Genomic DNA, 18,356 nt, shown 5'->3' on the forward strand with positions numbered 1-18,356 from the left:
ACTAAGACAGCTTTCAAATTAAATTCTGATCTCATTTCCCAAGTTTCCATTCTGTGTCTATACCATGGAATTACAACAGTAGATAAAATAGACACATTGGCGTACACATTGGGGCTTACACACATGCAAACAACTACCACAGAGTGTGATACAGGAGAAATCTCAAGACCTAATGGAGACACAAAAGATGGATATCCTAACCTATACTTCAATGGGTCCAGGAAGGGTTCTTAGAAAAAATGATGAGTGAGAATGAGTAGTAATTACCCAAGGAAGAGGCTCAAGGAATCACATATTCTAAGTCCCCAAGGTAAGAGATCTCAATTCTTTCTGGACAGTGAAAATAGCAGGGCTGGCATTCAGAGCACAAAGGCAGAATGAGACAAGAAACAACAAGCCAACGTGCACCAAATCATTAAGAACTTGGTAACCCACCTCAAGGAATTTGGAGTTTAACCTGATAGCAATGGAAAACAAGTCAACTGTTTTAAATCTGATCAGCTTTTCAGAAAGATCCCTCTAGCTACAATAAAAAGGGAGGGAGAAAACTCTGGGTTTGAAGACCAGTGGGGCTACTGCAGTACTGCTGGTAAGAGAGATGGTGCCTAAATGTATCACAGCTTCATTACTATTTCTGGATTTCTCTGCCTAATGGCTGTCTCCCCTACTAGTCTTTAAGCTCCCTAAGAACAAGAACCACATCGATGTATTTACCACCATATGATGTCGAGCATAGTGTCTGCCATATGGGACGTCTCTAATAAATATATGATGAAGGGTAGCAGTGGTGAAAATGGTAATAATAAGATGAATGTGAGAGCTATTTTAGATACACAATAGATAGGACTTGGTGTTCAACGCACCAAATTGATAAAAACACAACACAGATTTCAATACAGGTTTTTTACACAAAGGTACTCTAAGAACAAAAGTAAAGAGAAAACAATTTAAAATACTAAACGCCCTCTACATAAAGAATAGGCACTATTATTATGATACTGACGCCCAGTGAAGTCATCAATAATTTCAGATTCTAATATGTGAGACAAATTATTATACACCTAACCAGAATTTACAAATTTAGGTTTTGAGAAGGAAGAAGATACTACCAGGTTTCACAATGGTCTTGAGCAGGACTAGAGTTTAAAGAGACTTAATGGTCCCATAATTATATATCCATCTAAGCAGAGAAGCAGCATGCTAAGACTATTTGAGATAGTATGGAGTTTGGAGTAACACAGAGAAAACTGCAGACAGGAAAACCAAATGGGATGCTACTGCAACAAGCCCGGGTGCAGTGATAAGAACCTGGCTAAAATGATGAGAGTTTTGAAAGAAAAAGAAAATACAAGGCATTATATAGAACTGTAAAATCATGGGGTTTGATGAAATATGTAAGGCCAGAGGCAAGAAAAAGACATGAATGACTATTACTGTTGCAACAAAAACAGAAATGAGGTTTTTCCTCTCCTGATAACCAGGAAAATAAAGGGAACAGTCAACAGGCTAGAGAAGAAACATAAACTGGTATGAGTTAATCAACCCTAGTTTTATTTTAACTGTTACGAATCTGTAGTGTCTATAGTTAGATTTGTCCTTCACAAAACTAACCTGTCACCCCTAATCCTGTGTAATTTAGGTAATTTACACCCTGCACCTGCTATTTACTCTTTACTCTCCCTATACACTCTTGTAGCAAGTAACCCCTTGTAGCTGTTTGTATTTCAGAAAGGAGGTCATATGTAGACCGATAACCCAGAGGCTAACGGACCCAATTACCAGGTTGCCTGACTCCAGCAATGACTGTTTCGAAATAATGCAAGAAGAAGAAGAATGCAAGAAGAAGAAGAATGCAAGACCTTCACCATTTTGATCCTTATCACTCACTTCTGACTTCGAACTCCCCTATAAGAATCCCTGTAATTCCCCAGGAAGTGGGGGGTCACAGTTCTTGAGGCACTAGCCTGCTGTGTCTTCCCTTTGCCTGGCAAAGAAAATAAAAAGCCTCTCTATTTCTTATCTTCCATTTTTCTGTCTCCGTACTTTTATTCGGCATCGGTGCACTGGGAACCAGATTTGGCAACATTACTTTCCAAGCAGAGTGATAAGAGAAAGTAAGCAAGCATGGGGGGCAGGGGGGGGGGAGAGGAAACTAAGAACATAATGAGGCAACAGAGGAACAGAGGCATAATCTGGTCTCAGAGAAATGAGAGCTCAGGAAATATGTTCACAAAATGGCACCAGAGAACTCAACAAAAAGCGTCTCACGTGAACGGCAAAAATCCAATCACCCTTTGCCTGTATCAGTGAACTAAGTCATTGCAAAAGTTGATGAAATATGGGTCAACCTCCTGCTGTTTTGCTTGTGTTTTTGATATTTAAGCAGTTGTAAAAGAAAGGCTTTTGTAACTGACCCCCCCCCAAAAAAAAAAAAAAAATCTGGCTTCCTAATATAGAAATGGAGGGAAGTATATAGCTCGTTACCATATTATAGAGATCTATTTGAGTGGATATTTATTTATTTACTCTTTATAAACAAGTACATAATATTTGAAATTCCAATTTATTACAAGTTTACCTTTCAATGGGGCCCTTTCTCCTTAAAGATAATTTAAAAAACAACAAACGACCCAGGTGTCACTAAAGTGGGAACACGGACTTGTCACTGTTACCAAGAACAGACTGGCTCCAGGGTAAGAGGCAGGGAAGGTGTTGGTGACTGGACTATGAAACTGTAACATCAGCGCTAACTCCAAGCCTGGGGGAGCCAGAACGGTAAACCTATCCAGCAGCTCCTGAAGCAAACCCCGCTTTAAGAGGTTTTATTCTCAGGTTCTATAAGCAGCAATCCCCTTAGTGGACTTCTTTTCCCTTAATTGAAATAGGCACAGAAGAGCTTAGTTGCTCACATTTTCCAAATTCAAAGTTGATAGAAAAGAAAATTAAACCCTGTTTTGCAGTTTTATCAAAATCTGCCATAAAAGGGAAAGAAGACTACGAAGTTTTGCCTAAACATAACTACTCACTGTGGGAAGGGGCCGCTGAGCCCCTCCTCCTACCCTCCACGTTTAGGTCCTTCGGCAACTCTCTCAAAATTACTCTGCAGACTCATCTCAGAGCTCAGAGGCACACACAGACCTCCTGATTCCTAATGAAATACATACCCTTCCTCATTCTATGTTGTCTGCATTTACCACAAAATTCCATTTACCAGAAAACGTCATCCTCCAGTCAATCTGGTTAATCAAGATTTTACTAAAACACATTACTCAAAGGTAAGTAGAACTGTAGTATCTATGGATGAAATGATCTGATGTCTGGGCTCTGGCATGTCGGAGATGGTGGAAGGGAAGAGGGGGTTAGAGGTATTGGAAGGGATGAAGATGAAACCGGATCATAAGTGTGATGGGTGGTTCGCATCCAGATCCACCTGGGGAATAAAGGATTTATTACCCCAGCCGCTGAGAGCACTGGGCTGTCAGCCCCCACTAACCACCGCCCCAGCCAAAGGGAGACACCTTGCCCCCTTCCAGTAGGACAGCCCACATCCAACAACTGATCAATCCAGGGATAAACAGTAAAGGCCAGGCCCGCTCATATCAATTCAGTATCTGAAGGGTCATTCCATCTTTGGAACTACCCCCAGGGTCAGCCGAGATTCCACTGAGACTCCTTACAGCTCAACTTCTCTCTCTGGCCAAACCTGCTTCCTTTCCCTGAGTGCTGATCTACATCTCAGAATCTGCTCACCAGGGAACCCAACCTGTAAAAATAAGCGTTGAAGTTCCTTTTAGTACAAGAGTGTTCATTACATTGTTCTTACTGTTTTTATGTGCTTGAAAATTTCTCTAATTGTTAATGGGTACATGGAAAGAACTTTAGTGTCCATAAATCAGGGATTAAATAAATTATTAGAGAGTCTTACAATGGAACACTGCAGCATGAGATATGAAATAATCTCCAAAATATATAGTGGGAGGAAAAGATGCAGTGCAGTGTGTAAAATACATTCCCATTTTAGGTTCTAAAAGGGATACATATATGTATCTACACACATCTGTAATACACACACAAAAACGTTTAGAATAATTCTGTAATGATACCAAATTAAAAAAAAAAAAAAAACAGTAATGAAAACTACCTCCGAAAAGGAAGAGTAAGAGAAGTAAGAGACTGGACTGAGTGGGAATCCTGATTCTCAAGATAAATCCTTTCGTCTTCAGGGGTTTTTTTCCCCCGGCCTTTGGGTATTTCACTGTATTCCAAAAGACAGTTTAATAAATAAATTAATTAAATGGCCCACGGGACTTCTCTGGCGGTCCAGGGGTTAGGATGCCGCATTTCCAATGCAAGGGGCCCAGGCTCCATCCCTGGTAGGGGAACCAAGATCTCACAAGATGTGCAGGGCCAAAATAAATAAACAAATAAAATAAAATCCATGGCCCTGATTCACCAGGTTCTTTTATTTTAAAGATGCACATACACACACAACATGGAGTTTTAAAAAAACCGTTTAACTTTAACAAGTATTTGTCTTTAGCCTATAACCTGGTCCAAACTAGCTCCTCCCTGCTGTAAGTGCCCTGTCCCAAAACCTGTGATTCACTGCTCCTGCAACCACATTTTCACAAGATTTTCTACACACTGGTACAGAACACTCATCACTTTGTGTGTAGTTATTTGTTTATAAATGCATCCATTCCACTAAAATCTGTTTCCCAGAGAGTAAAACCAAACCATCCTAAGCCCACCATCTTTGTTATTTAATCATTATCAAGCAAACTGCATTCCACTGGGATTTGAGGTGACTTACCAGCACCTAGAATAGTTATAGACCTTTACTAGTGACCAATATGTACTTATTGAATGAATAAACAGAGAATAACAATAATTAGCATTTATTAAGCTTTCACTGTGTGCCAAGCAAGATATTTCTGAGGAAGGAATATCTCATCTTTTTTGCTAAATCTAATTCTTCCTGGACTCTTTGAAGGATCTTACTCCCTTAATTATCCTTTCACTGTCTACCATTTCATCTGTCTTTCAGTTAAATTAGGCTTTGTCCTTCAGTGTTCACATCTCATTTTTGTCCAAAACACTTTCACTTGTTAATAGCCCCTGCTTGTAAATCTAGTAATTGCTATCTCTCTCTCTCTCTCTCTCTCATTCATTCTTTCTCTCATTTTATCTCTGTTTCTCTCACTGTAATTACAATCAACATCTTGAAACCCATGGTCTTAAACACAGTGTTTCCATTTCCTTACTACAAAAGGTCTCATGTAATCTAGATTCTATCTTCAAACATACCTAATCTAAGGATGCTCAAGATTGCCCTCTACATGAAGAGGTCAACATTTCTCTAATATGATACTCCAGGAAAGCACTCTCCAATATTGCAGAGAGAAGCAAGGCCTTAGGAGACAAGTGAGGAAAGAGAGGATGCTTTGACATTAATGGACTGTTGACACCTACTCTTTCTAACCATCTTACTCAGTCCTTACATTATATTCAGCCTTACACAGCTACTAGTTTGACATGGCTGATTATTTGCTAATCCTCAACTCTCTCTCTTTGGTTTCTGGTACAGTGTACTCTCCCAGTTATCTTCTTCCTATTTTTGCAGCTTTATTCTGCCTAGCTATGTGAAGGCCTAGAAAGCCCTATGAAAAATTCAAGGAACAAGGGAGGATCTTTCATCCCTGTTTTTCACTAGATTTGGACTTTTTTTTGGGGGGGGGGGGCCTGCACCTTGCAGCGGCCTGTGGAATCTCAGTTCCCCTTTCAGGGATTGAACAACACAGCAGTGAAAGCCTAGAGTACTAACCACTAGACAACCATGGAACTCCCAAGGGAATTTTGTGTGTGTGTGTGTGTGTGTGTGTGTGTGTGTGTGTGTGTGTGTGTGTGGCCGCATCGCATGACATGCAGGATCCTAGTTCCCGGACCAGGGATAGAACCTGTGCCCCCTGCAATGGAAGTGCAGAGTCTTAACCACTAACTGCCAGGGAAGTCCCCCAAGGGAATATTTTTTAAATTTGATTGTTCTTTTAATAAAAGGCTTAAGATGAAATTTACTTTTCCCCTTGTGATTCTCCCCAACTTTTTATTATAAAAAATGTTGAATATACAAAAAGTTTGAAAATAGTATAAAGATCACTCCATAAATAATATTTTGTCAAATTTCCCTTGTCAATACATGTGTATATAAAGAGACTTTTTTTTTGCTGAGCCATTTGAAAATAACCTACACATATCATGACAATTCACCCCTAAATACCAAGCTTAAAAATAAGAACATTTTCCTTCATAAACACAATGCCATTATCACAATCACCATTATCAATACCATAATAATTCTCTAACAGTATCTAAAATCCAGTCCATATTCAAATTACTTCGACTGTCTAAAAACTATCTTTTATAATTTTTTTTAAAGCAGTAAGTAAAATATTCAAGTTTTACTCACTGCATTTGGTTGTGATGCCTCTTTACTCTTTAGTTCTAGAACAGTCCTACTTCATTTTTCATATTAACTTTCACTCTTCATATTAACTGTAAACAAAACCAATTGCTTGTAGAATGTTCCAGATTTTAGATTTGTCTGATTTTATTTACAATGTCATTTATCACATGTTCATCTATCTCCTGTTCTTCCTATAAACTGGAAGTTGGATCTAAAGGCATCATCAGGGCTTCCCTGGTGGCGCAGTGGTTGAGAATCCGCCTGCCGATGCAGGGGTCACGGGTTCGTGCCCTGGTCCGGGAAGATCCCACATGCCGCGGAGCAACTAAGCCCGTGAGCCATGGCCGCTGGGCCTGCGCGTCCGGAGCCTGTGCTCCGCAACGGGAGAGGCCACAGCAGTGAGAGGCCCGCATACAGCAAAAAAAATAAAAATAATAAAATAAATAAATAAATAAATAAATAAAGGCATCATCAGGCTCAAGAGAAACATGTTTGGCAAGTGTCCTTCATAGGTGATGTACACTTCACACTGCATCACCACAGGAGACGTAACATCACACTGTCCCACTATCAGTGGTGCCACCTATGACCACTGGACTAAGGCAGTGACTACCAGATACCTCCACTGTAACTATTTTTCCCCTTTAAAACCATGAATAACCTATGGAGTGATACTCTGATAAGACCATACTGTTCTGGAAAAATCTCATGGGATACTGGTATCCCATGTGATTTCTAGAAGGTACAAGGAAAAAGATTACATATGAAAAATCTAGTATCAGATCAATGTTCATTTCTCTATATTGCCTTTGTAATGCTCAAATGCAAAAGCAAGATGTATTTCTAGCCCAGGAATACAGGCATTTTCACCAGAGAGTCAATACTGTCTTGGTCTGTTTGCTTCCTGTGACCCAAGGCAGGCCCTCTGAGACCTGCAGACAAAAACAAACTCAAATTCTCTCTCATGAGAACAAGCACACGTGAACAAGAGCAAGCAGGCCTCCACTACCTACTACCAATAGGGATTATGAAAAGCAGGAACTACAGACTAAATAACTAAACCTACTTGCCACCACTGCAATGAACGAAGAGAGAAATCTTTAAAGGTTTATTCAAATTCTCAAAACATCCCTACATCATTTGTCAAAAAAGTGTGTTCAAGTCAAATTCATGGTCTGATGAAGGAAGTAGTCATTAATATTATGAATTTTCTTTGTGCTTGTGCCTTTGCTATCAACGCATTGAAGACTTAGAAAAAACTGAATCAGGTAATGAAGACTGTGTATTATCATGAAATGAGATAGCTGGATCATAAAATGCATGAAGGAATTACTGAGCTGCTTCCTCAGAACAAAGGGTGTCTGGAATTAAACAGCTGTGAGGGACACCACCTTCTGAACACCAAGCTTGTCGCTAAGTTGACAGGATAATACTCTCTTATTTGAGTGGCAAGAAATCTACTCCCAGTGAAGTTGACACTTTAGGACGGCTTTGCTAAAGGAGGTTCCAGTATTCTGTTTCAAAAGAACATGTGGCACGCGCAGATGGCAAGAGAAGACTACGCTTACTTCTCATTTTGCTAAGACGGCCCTGAGCGAGCAAGAGCTGGGTTCTGAAGAACTGTAGAGCTATCTGGTCAAAAATAAATCACAGTTTTAAAAATGATTCATAGATTTGGAGGCGTATGAATCACGTTTCAAATTTCTGCAGCTACTTATGCTCTATCCATCACCAACCTGCCTCAGTCTCAAGAGTTACTGATTAACCTAAAAGCAAACTATGCCCACCGGAGCCCCTACATCTTAGGGTAAACAGATCCCGTCTGGTAGAAGCAACTTCAACCTTATCTCCCTAACCACCTCAAATCTCACCTCCATCCCCAACCGTTCCTACTGCTTTCCCTCACACTGCCATCAAACCTCTAAACTGAGCACTGAAGCTTCTCATTGTTCACAAATTAAAATACCCAGAAGAAAAAACAAACATGCTTTCCCAACTAGAAGATGAACTGTCACAATATGGACATCAGTAAGCTGTGTTGAGTAAGTGTGAAGATCTGAGAGTCACACTAACTAGGGCACACCCAGCTCCCCCGTTTATTAACTGTAACCTTAAGGAAATATGTACCTCTTTCCAAATCAGAATGCCCTCATTTGTAACATTATCCCCCTCCTTACATCAATGCATAGATTATAGAAAAGTTTCCACCTGTCACACAAATGCTCCTGACAAGGTCACCAAAACGTCCCCATTGCTCAACCCAGTGTCAAGTCATAATCCGCATCTTTCTTGACCTACCAACAGCATATGGCATAGTTCATACTTCCTCTCCCTTGAAACACTTTTTCACTTGGCCCCCAAGTCTTCACACTTTCCTGCCACCTTTAGTAGCAGGTTAAAGTCCATGGCTTTAGTCTCTATTTTTCCGCATTTTCTGACCTTTAAATATTGGCACACCCAGAGCTTAATCCTAGGGCTTCTCTTCTCTGGCAATACTCCCTCCCTCCCTCCCTCAGTGATCTCACCAAGCCTCACAGCTTTAAATACCAGCTGTACATTAACAATTTCCCAGTTTCTAGCTGGTGGCTCTCTTCTGATTCCACATATGCAGTTTCCTACTCAACATTTCCATCTGGATAGCTAATAAGCTTCTCAAACTCGACATGTTCAAAAGTGAGTCTCCGGTCTTCTTCCCCAAACCTGCCCCTCCTACGGTCTTCCCCATCTCACGTAATGGCAAGTCCATCTTCAGAGCTCCTTCAACCACTTTAGGTCTCTGCTAAAATGTCATCTTCTCAGTGAGGCCTTTCCTGACCAGCATAAATTGCAAAATCCACCACTCCAACGGTATTTTATTATACTTCTCCAGAGCACTTACAATCATTTAACATACCAAGTGGTATACTTATTAATTTCTTGTCTGAATCTGCCACTATAACATAAGCTCCAAGAATGTGATGATTTATGTTTGTTTTGTTCTGTACTGTCTTCCCAGAGCCTAGAATTTCTGCCACATATGAGGTACCCAAATATTTACTGAATAAATGAACAAAGTAATGAATGACATTCTTTTGCTTGGCTTTAAAAATGTTGTACCCATCAATAAATTAAAATACATCTTGATTTTACATGCTTCGGATTTCAGACTTTCTTTTCAATGAATTTTTCTGTAATAATGCCAACAATTAATACAAGTCTCCTTAATCAAATCCCTGTTAATGTACTAATTGCTTTTCCCCAGATGCAGGTTGCACCTGTATTCTAGCCTCTTTTACTCTGTGACACACACACAGCAAGACATGTCTTAGGACCTATGCAGCAAATCACCTAACATGGTTTACTTTAACTAATCACTACCACACTCACCAAGGCCTGTTAGTGAATCACAAAACTGCCTCAAACTAAGTAAACTGATATTGCATTAGAGCGAACTTTTCATTCCCGTTAATGGTGGGTTTTTTTTACTGTTGGTTTGTATTTGAAATGTTTAGAAAAAAGAAGAGCCCTTAAGGAAGACAGCCAAATAAAAAACTTGAATGTGAGAACAGAAGGTAACTGGCACATTCTATCAATCTGTTATCATTGACATATACTAACTACCAACATTCAGAGAGAAATATGTGTGTGCAAAACACTAGTAAAATGTTTTCAGTGAGTCTGAAGGGTCATAAGTTACAATTGCTCACTGAATGGGAGGCAGCGGTTAAAAAGCCACATCTTTCCAGTAGTTTTCTATTCTACGAGAGCCTACAGAATAACTCTCAGTACTTCAGAAATTTTCTCCACCCTGAACTGACCAGGGCCCTAACACTTTATTGTTCCAACATTTTTTGATGACCACTAACACAAGCAACCATCAGCCCAAAAAACCTACATTTTCATTAAACACCACCAACACATTTTGGAAAAGATGCCTAATTTTATTTAGAATATTTACTATTTTATGAATATCATGTATATGTTACTTAATAGAAAACAAAAAAATTCCACTTGGACAGGACTTTCTGAATGCAGTCATGGTGTAGGACTTCTTCCAACAATATCTTTTGTGCTCTTATCAGCAAAGTGGCTTTAAGTATCAGATACAGATCAAGGCAAATGAATGTGCACAGAGTTCAAATTCTAAGTTAACGTCACAATCATAGTATCTATAAGTAGAAAGGTAAGGTATCCTCTTATTGAGGACAGGATCTCACTGAGCCATACATAAGCTCTCAGTTGGTTTTGCTCATGATCACTGGCACGCATATATTAAGATTACAGGGCTTCCCTGGTGGCGCAGTGGTTGAGAGTCTGCCTGCCGATGCAGGGGACACGGGTTCGTGCCCCGGTCCGGGAGGATCCCACATGCCGTGGAGCGGCTGGGTCCGTGAGCCATGGCCGCTGAGCCTGCGCGTCCGGAGCCTGTGCTCCGCAATGGGAGACGCCACAACAGTGAGAGGCCCATGTACCGCAAATTTAAAAAAAAAAAAAAAAAAAAAAAAAAAAAAGATTACAAACTCTCTGTAAAGTGCAACAATGAATGGACAAAATGGGACTAGAACCTATAAACCCCCATACTCTAATCATTGAGTTTATCCATCGCAACAAACAAAACAGTGTCAAAGAGAAATGTTAACAGATAAACCAGGAATAAAAGCACTACCTAGTTCCAGGCCTAACTCTACAAGTACCAAAACTATTTCAAGATTTACACTATGGATTTTGATCTCCGTCTAGTAGAACACATACACACACAAAGGTAGAATATCAATATATGAAAATCAATAGCATTTTCTTCTATTAGCAATAATCTACTTTAAATTAGCATCTATTCACGATATTTTTTAAAACTGCAAAAAATTTCTTCCTGCTCAGTCATAAATGGAAAGCCATTCCATGCTCTTGGATAGGTGATCTAATATTATAAAAATGTCAACTCTCCCCAAAATAAACCTATAAATCCACTGCATACTAAATCAAAATTCGAGTTGTGCTGTCCTCAGAAACTCTAGCTCCAAACTATATAGAAAAGAATAAAAATCCACAAATAGCTAAGCCAACTTTGAAAATGGAAAAAGAATGGAAAACTTGCCTTACCAGAAATTTAACATCATTAGCCATTTGGGAAACATAAATTAAGACCACAAGGAATTATAGTGACAATTACCAAATGCTGGCGAGGATGCAAAGAAACTCAATCTCTCATACATTGCTGGTGGGAATGTAAAATGGTGCAGCCACTCTGGAAAACAGTTTGGCAATTTCTTCAAAAACTAAACGTACACTTACCATACCACCTAGCAATCATATTCCTAGCATTTAGCCCAGAAAATGTGAAAAATTATATCCTCAAAAAAAACTGTACAAGAATGTTCATAGGCAGCTTTATTTGTAATAGCAAAAAACTGAAAACAGCCCCAATGTCCCAGTGACTGTTTAAACAAACTGTGGTACATATATACCATGGAATACTACCCAAATTACACAACAATTTGGATGACTCTCAAAAATTGTCTCACCCAACAATTCAGATGAATCTCAATCTCAAAAAGTCACACGCTGTATAATTCCACTTATACAGCACACTTGTAATGATCAAAGTATAGATGGAAAATTGACTAGTGAACAGGGGTTAAAGTTAATAGAGGAAGGGAGACGGAACTGACTTGAAAGGGGGGGCACAAAGGAGGTCTTAGTGGTGATAGAGTAGCTCTGTATCTTGACTGCAATGGTGGTTACAGGTATCTACCTACACAGGTGATAAAATGGCATAGAACTATATACAGGCATTGTACCAATGTCAATTTCTTGGTTTTGCTATTTCACCATAGTTGTATAAAATGTAACAATTGAGGGAAATTGGGTGAAGTTATATGAAATGTAACCATTGGGGAAACCAAGACCTCTCTGTACTAGTTTTGCAACTTCTTTAATCTATAATTATTTCAAAATAAAGCTAAAACAAAATAAATAGGAAAACTTACTCATGTAGGAAAAAATAACCATACAAAGCCACAGTACTAAAACAGCATGATATTAGAGCCAGAACAAACAAATAAGCCAAAGGAACAGAATACAGTTTTCAGAGCTTCTGTGAGAGTTTAATATACAGTAAGTGTGGCACCACTTATCTGTGGGGAAAGGAGAGAATGACGCTAGGAAAACTGGCACACTATACGGAAAATAAACTGGATCTCTACCTTGTGACATGTAAAAAGACACTATGGATGTATTCAAGACCTATAAATTTAAAGGAAAACTATAAAGTTAGTAGTACATAAAATAGGTAACTTTGTGACACAGAATTGGGGAAAGACTTCCTAAACACAAACTATAGGCAAAAAAATTTTAATTTGATTGTATCAAGTAGAAAATTTCTGCTCAATGAAGGACATCGTAGAAAAAGTTATAGACAAATGACAGAATAGGAACAGATACAATATTTAAAGGACTAGTATCTAGGAAATACAAGGAGCTTCGGAAGATCAACAAGAAAAGGCGTGAAACCTCAAAATAAAAATGGGTAAAGGAATAAACAATTTTACAAAAGGGAAAACCCAAAAAGATAAAATGCCCATGAAGAAAGGCTCAAGGGCTTCCCTGGTGGCGCAGTGGTTGAGAATCCACCTGCCGATGCAGGAGACACGGGTTCGTGCCCTGGTCCGGGAAGATCCCACATGCCGCGGAGCAACTAAGCCCGTGAGCCATGGCCGCTAGGCCTGTGCGTCCGGAGCCTGTGCTCCGCAACGGGAGAGGCCACAACAGTGAGAGGCACGCATACCGCAAAAAAAAAAAAAAAAAAAAAAAGAAAGGCTCAAACTCATGAGTAATAGTGAAATGTAATTTAAAATGAGATTTCACTTTGTATCCATGCGTCTGGAAAAAGCAGGGGGCTGAATAACATTAAGCGTTGGTGGGGTTACAAGGATACAGAAACTCTCCTGAACTGCCTGCTGGTGTATAGACCACGGCGGCTTGTTCTGGAACACAATCTGGCAATCCTTCAATAAAATATATGAAAACCCTATGATCCAGAAATGACATTGCTGGATATATATCTCAACGAAAGCATCATAGAGGTCTAAAAGGTATGTTTATAACAGTATTGCCTAAAGTGGTAGGAAAATGAACGTTACATGGGTATCCACAGATAGGACAGTCGGCATATGAAGTGTAGTAGATGGAAATTCTGAAGTACCGTGTGGCAGTTAGAAGCAATGGACAGCAACACAAATAGATCCTTAAATAGTAGAGAGTAGGGAGCGAAAAAACTTTAATGAGATCATGCATGATATCATCTCTATAAATTTAAAATGTGAGTGCCCAGGGGGACTTCCCTGGTGGCGCAGTGGTTGGGGGTCGGTCTGCCAGTGCAGGGGACACAGGTTCAAGCCCTGGTCCGGGAGGGTCCCACATGCCGCAGAGCCACTAGGCCCGTGCGACAGAACTGAGTCTGTGCTCCAGAGGCCGCGAGCCACAACTACTGAGGCTGCGAGCCACAACTACTGAGGCCTACGCACCTGGAGCCCACGCTTCACAGCAGGAAAGCCCACTGCAATGAGAAGCCCGCGCACCTCAAGGAAGAGCAGCCCCCGCTCGCTACAGCGGAGGGGGCCCCGCGCGCAGCAACAAAGACCCAACACAGCCAAAAATAAAATAAATAATTAATTAATTAAATTTATATAAAATATAGGCACCTAAAACAACACGCATTTAATAACACATGCCAACAGAAGGATACACATCATACATGTCGTAATGGTTGTCTATGGGTTGGTGGGCAAGGGAAGGGAGTGGAAACTGGATATAAAAGACAATGAACGGAAAAAAAAAACCAGAGACACGTTGAACAGCCCAATGATGATGACTGAATTGAAAAATTTAACTCAATCCTCTGCATTTGAGGTACAAAACAAACTTTAAGGACTCACCTAACATAGAGGACACCACTAAGGCTAAATGTCACCCTACCTTCCGATGGCAAAGGCACAAAACCAGCTCGCTACCTTTAGAGTTTGCGATGCTAAGCCTGTCACACAGATAGACCACCTCGCTTCCTCTGCCTCAAAACAGAGCTTACATCCAAATGAACACCAAAGGAAACTGTAAGATCTCACTCAGTCCTTGAACCAGTCCGCGTTCCTGTTTCTTGCCTTCGGTGAATGTCTTGGAGTTAGGGGTTACCTCCGAGGTTCAGTAACTCACTGAGTCCCACCCTAACCACTGAGTTGAGACCTGCAGAGCCCACACTCTCTTAGCTGAGCTGCCTCCGAGGTGGAGTACCCAGGGTGGACACTGCGGCAGAGACAGCCATGATAGCTGCTAGAAGCTGGGGTGATGCTCCCTGCACTTTACTGAAGAGACTGTGGGTAACATGTGCCAGTTGTCACTTAGTTATTATTCTGTGTTGGAATATGAACCTTAGTGCCAGGATCTGTGCTTTTTACTGCTTTGCTATATTAAGATGACTCTGAACTTGAACCCAAGTGTAAATAACGGTTGGTATTCCCCATTAAAAAAAAGAAAAAAAGGCTAACTACCTCAAAATTTAAGTTCCCACGGTGATATTCAAACAAGGCAAAGCCCAGTCCCTTTGAGTTATCCAATTATCAAGATCTTTTAAAATTTAGCTACAGGTGGCAATAAGATAAAACAAAGTGTACACTCTGGTCTTGCTGCTAAGTAGGGTTTGGAGCATTTAAAAAATAAAGATAGACACTTAAATTAATTTCTCACAATAATCTCTGAAAATTAACAAGGCATGTGTGGAATCTAAAATATGACACAAATGAACTTATCTACAAAGCAGATACAGACTCACAAACATAGAGAACAGACTTGTGATTACGAAGAGGGAGGATGGGTGGGGGAGGGATAGATTGGGATGTTGGGATTAGCAAATGCAAACTATTATACATATGTACAACTGAATCATTTTGCTGTACACCAGAAACTAACAGAACATTATAAATCAACTGTACTTCAATTTTTTTTTGTTTTTTCTGGTCGCACCGCGCGGCATGCAGGACCTTAGTTCCCCGACCAGGGATCGAACCCGCGCCCCCTCCAGTGGAAACAGGGAGTCTTAACCATTGGACCACCAGGGAAGTCCCTTAATAAAATACATTTTTTTAAAAAAGGAAATTAACAAGGCATTTATTACGTATTTATCCTGTTCTGTTTGCCCGATTTGAAATAATAAAGGCATTTCAACACATTATTTTCACTTTTAAGCTGTCCTCCACCTCCGTACTGTCACGAATTACTTATAAAGAAATGTGTGTGTGTATATTTCAAAAACTCAATCAATTTCTCGCATATAACAGGCAATTCTTGACATCCTGCCCATACAGCCCTAAACAATAAACGTCAGAAAGAGTCACAGCTTGCCTTTTTTGGCTCCTGGCAAATGCTACTGCAAAAGCAAGCTGTAGCTCTCACCGAACCCTAAAATCAGCAGCATCAACATTTCCAGCGCTGTCTGTGATGCAACTGTAGCTGCCACAGTTTCAAATTCTAGGACCTGAGAAACTGACATAGCAAGTAAATCAAAACATAAAACGCAATTTTTGAATCCAAGGCAGGGTATTGCTAACTCCAAACATATAGTTTCAGAACGCTGGGACCCACTAGTAAGGGAGCGGGCATAGCAGGAATCCTCTTAGACCAAGTCTTAGGGCAAAGGGATGAGAGAGGGCAGGTGTACTAACAGACGTCTCAGTACCTTAGGCAAGAGCAAACTAAAGAGTACCAGGAGAGGCTATGTGTGCCCCAAAAGCAAGCACAGCATTTCCCAAAAGCACTGGTAAGAACAAAACCCATCAACATTTAGCATCCCACCCCGTTTAGATTGCCACTGCGGGCAAGGCGGTCCCATCTCAAGACCAAAGCCAGTGTCACCAGTAGCAAATGTCACTCACTCGGCCAAGGGGTCCCAGAGACCCCTGGCAGGACCCACGCTCCAGGCACAGGCGCCTATCGTGGGCCTGAACCTGCAGGCGCCGCACAGACCAGAGCTTCCAGCAGCAGTGCTCTGACAGCTGGCACCACCCCCAGTTGGAGCGGAGCTGTGACCCTTGACCCCCGGCCTCTGACCTCCACGTTGAGGGCACATTCCGCGCTGGGGTCCCCCCCGGGGAAACTCGAAAGCCCTTTACCTGTCACAGCTTCATCTTATGCCTCGATGTTTTCTGTCCCACCACCTGCAGGCGTCCTGGCAAAGAGGACAAGGCGAGGACGTATCCAGAGAGGAGGTGGGGTGGGCAAATCCTGGTGGGAAAACTTTGGACTGTAACCCCAGCCCAGCCTCCGTCTCTCCAGAGAGCCTGCAAGATGCCGTTGCCGCCGCCACCGCCACCGCCGCTGCAGTATATCAGCTGACACCAGCCAACTGCCGTGACTTTCCCGGCAACTGTCGCAAAAATGAGGGGGAGGGAAACTCCCCTCATTTCCCTACAAGCCTGGTCTAGGCCGGCACGAAAAGAGCGGCCTGCGTTACCATGGAGACCAAACGGCGGCGAACAAGTCAGCTGTGGGCAGGGAGTGCACGGTGGCCATTTTGATTATGGGAAGGCTGGTCTAGGCTCTCTTCTCGTCTCGTAGGCCCATGCTGGGAGGACCAAGATGGAGGGATGGATGAAATGGCAAGTCTAGGTGTTTGTGTCCTGTGACCAGGATGTTGCAGATTTAGTCTTCTGCTCCCGAGACTCGGTCCAGACTCCTGGAAAGTGTTAGCTCTGGGACTTGGTTACTGTTTTCCTCTGACCCCGATCTTGGCTGTTGGCCCCGATGCATGGGGCCAGAGGAGGAACTCGGCTACTTGACTAGGGGAAGTCTGACCTTGTGCAACATTCCTGTACAGGGGAGAGAATGAATGTACACTCGTGTGGGCGGCAAAGAGTGGTGGACGTAAGTTCTGCATTCAGAGAGGCTTGTATTCGGATCCCGGTTCCTCCACTGCACACCGTTAGTGTCATCTGGGGCATCTTGCTTTTTCTCTTTTTTCTCCTCAATATCCCCACATACGAAATAGGCATAATAACCTCGTGGATGTCTAGAAGGTTAAACAAGCTCAATAGATGTTAATTACTTATTATGCTTGCTTATCTGCCTCCCAAATATTTGGTGAATGAGTGAATGAATGAATGGTAGCTAAGGAAAAAACTGGTGCCATGCTGGTGACCAACAGTCAGTTGTGTTAAAAAGATAGACAATATATTCATTCCCTGGCTTTGTTTCTCCTTTGTAATCTCACTAATGGGTTTATAGGACAAGTAAGAATTCTATTGCAGTCCTCAGAAGTTACTGTGTGTATGAATCAGCTGGGGAGCTTGTTTAAATGAAGTTTCTGATTCCGTAGGTCTGGAGTGGGGTCTGAGATTCTCCCATTCTAACAAGCTCCCAGGTAATGCCCATTCCTGCTGGTCCTTGGATCACACCTTGATTAGCAAAGTCCTCTTGGATGGGCCTGAAGCAGCCAATTAAGGCACCAGAATAGAGAAACAACTCCTTCAGACTGGGTCATTTCTTTGTTAATTTACCAGAAGAGAGCTAAGTGTTGGTTTGGTCAAAAGCCAACAAAAGGAATGTTTTATTATTCCTGCGTTATGCACAACAACGTAGAAATTGTGAGTTAAGTTTCATTCAAGGAACTTACTGAGGACTATAGACCTGGAAATAGCCTCTCAGTAGCTCTGAGGGGACTGCTCCTAAGAGGTTGGGGAGTAGCCAGTTTATAAGAATGAAATTTGGGGGACTTCCAGGGTGGTCCAGTGGTTAGGACTCGGTGCTTTCACTGCCATGACCCGGGTTCAATTCCTGGTCAGGGAACTAAGACCACACAAGCCTAAAATCTCACAAGCCATGTAGCTAGGGGCACGGGGGGCAGCGGGTGGGGGAGTGGCTGAGTGCC

The 18,356-nt window shown here is 41.5% G+C and overlaps 1 protein-coding gene across 8 annotated transcripts in view; it reads right to left on the reverse strand.

The window, feature by feature from the left end:
- The window catches only part of WDR7 (WD repeat domain 7), a 363,333-nt gene extending 346,473 nt beyond the window's left edge, over nt 1-16,860 (reverse strand). For 3 of the 8 annotated variants that reach the window (XM_059039435.2, XM_067014343.1, XM_059039432.2), the window contains exon 1: nt 16,603-16,842. The gene's annotated coding sequence lies outside the window, so the exon portion shown is untranslated. Of the gene's footprint in view, nt 1-16,285; nt 16,476-16,602 lie in introns of those variants that run through there. The other 5 variants (XM_059039434.2, XM_059039436.2, XM_059039433.2 and 2 more) reach the window with 5 other exon arrangements.
- Between the last annotated feature and the right edge of the window lie 1,496 nt (nt 16,861-18,356).

The sequence above is a fragment of the Kogia breviceps genome, chromosome 15 (assembly GCF_026419965.1).
Source record: "Kogia breviceps isolate mKogBre1 chromosome 15, mKogBre1 haplotype 1, whole genome shotgun sequence".
NCBI classification, from domain to species: domain Eukaryota; kingdom Metazoa; phylum Chordata; class Mammalia; order Artiodactyla; family Physeteridae; genus Kogia; species Kogia breviceps.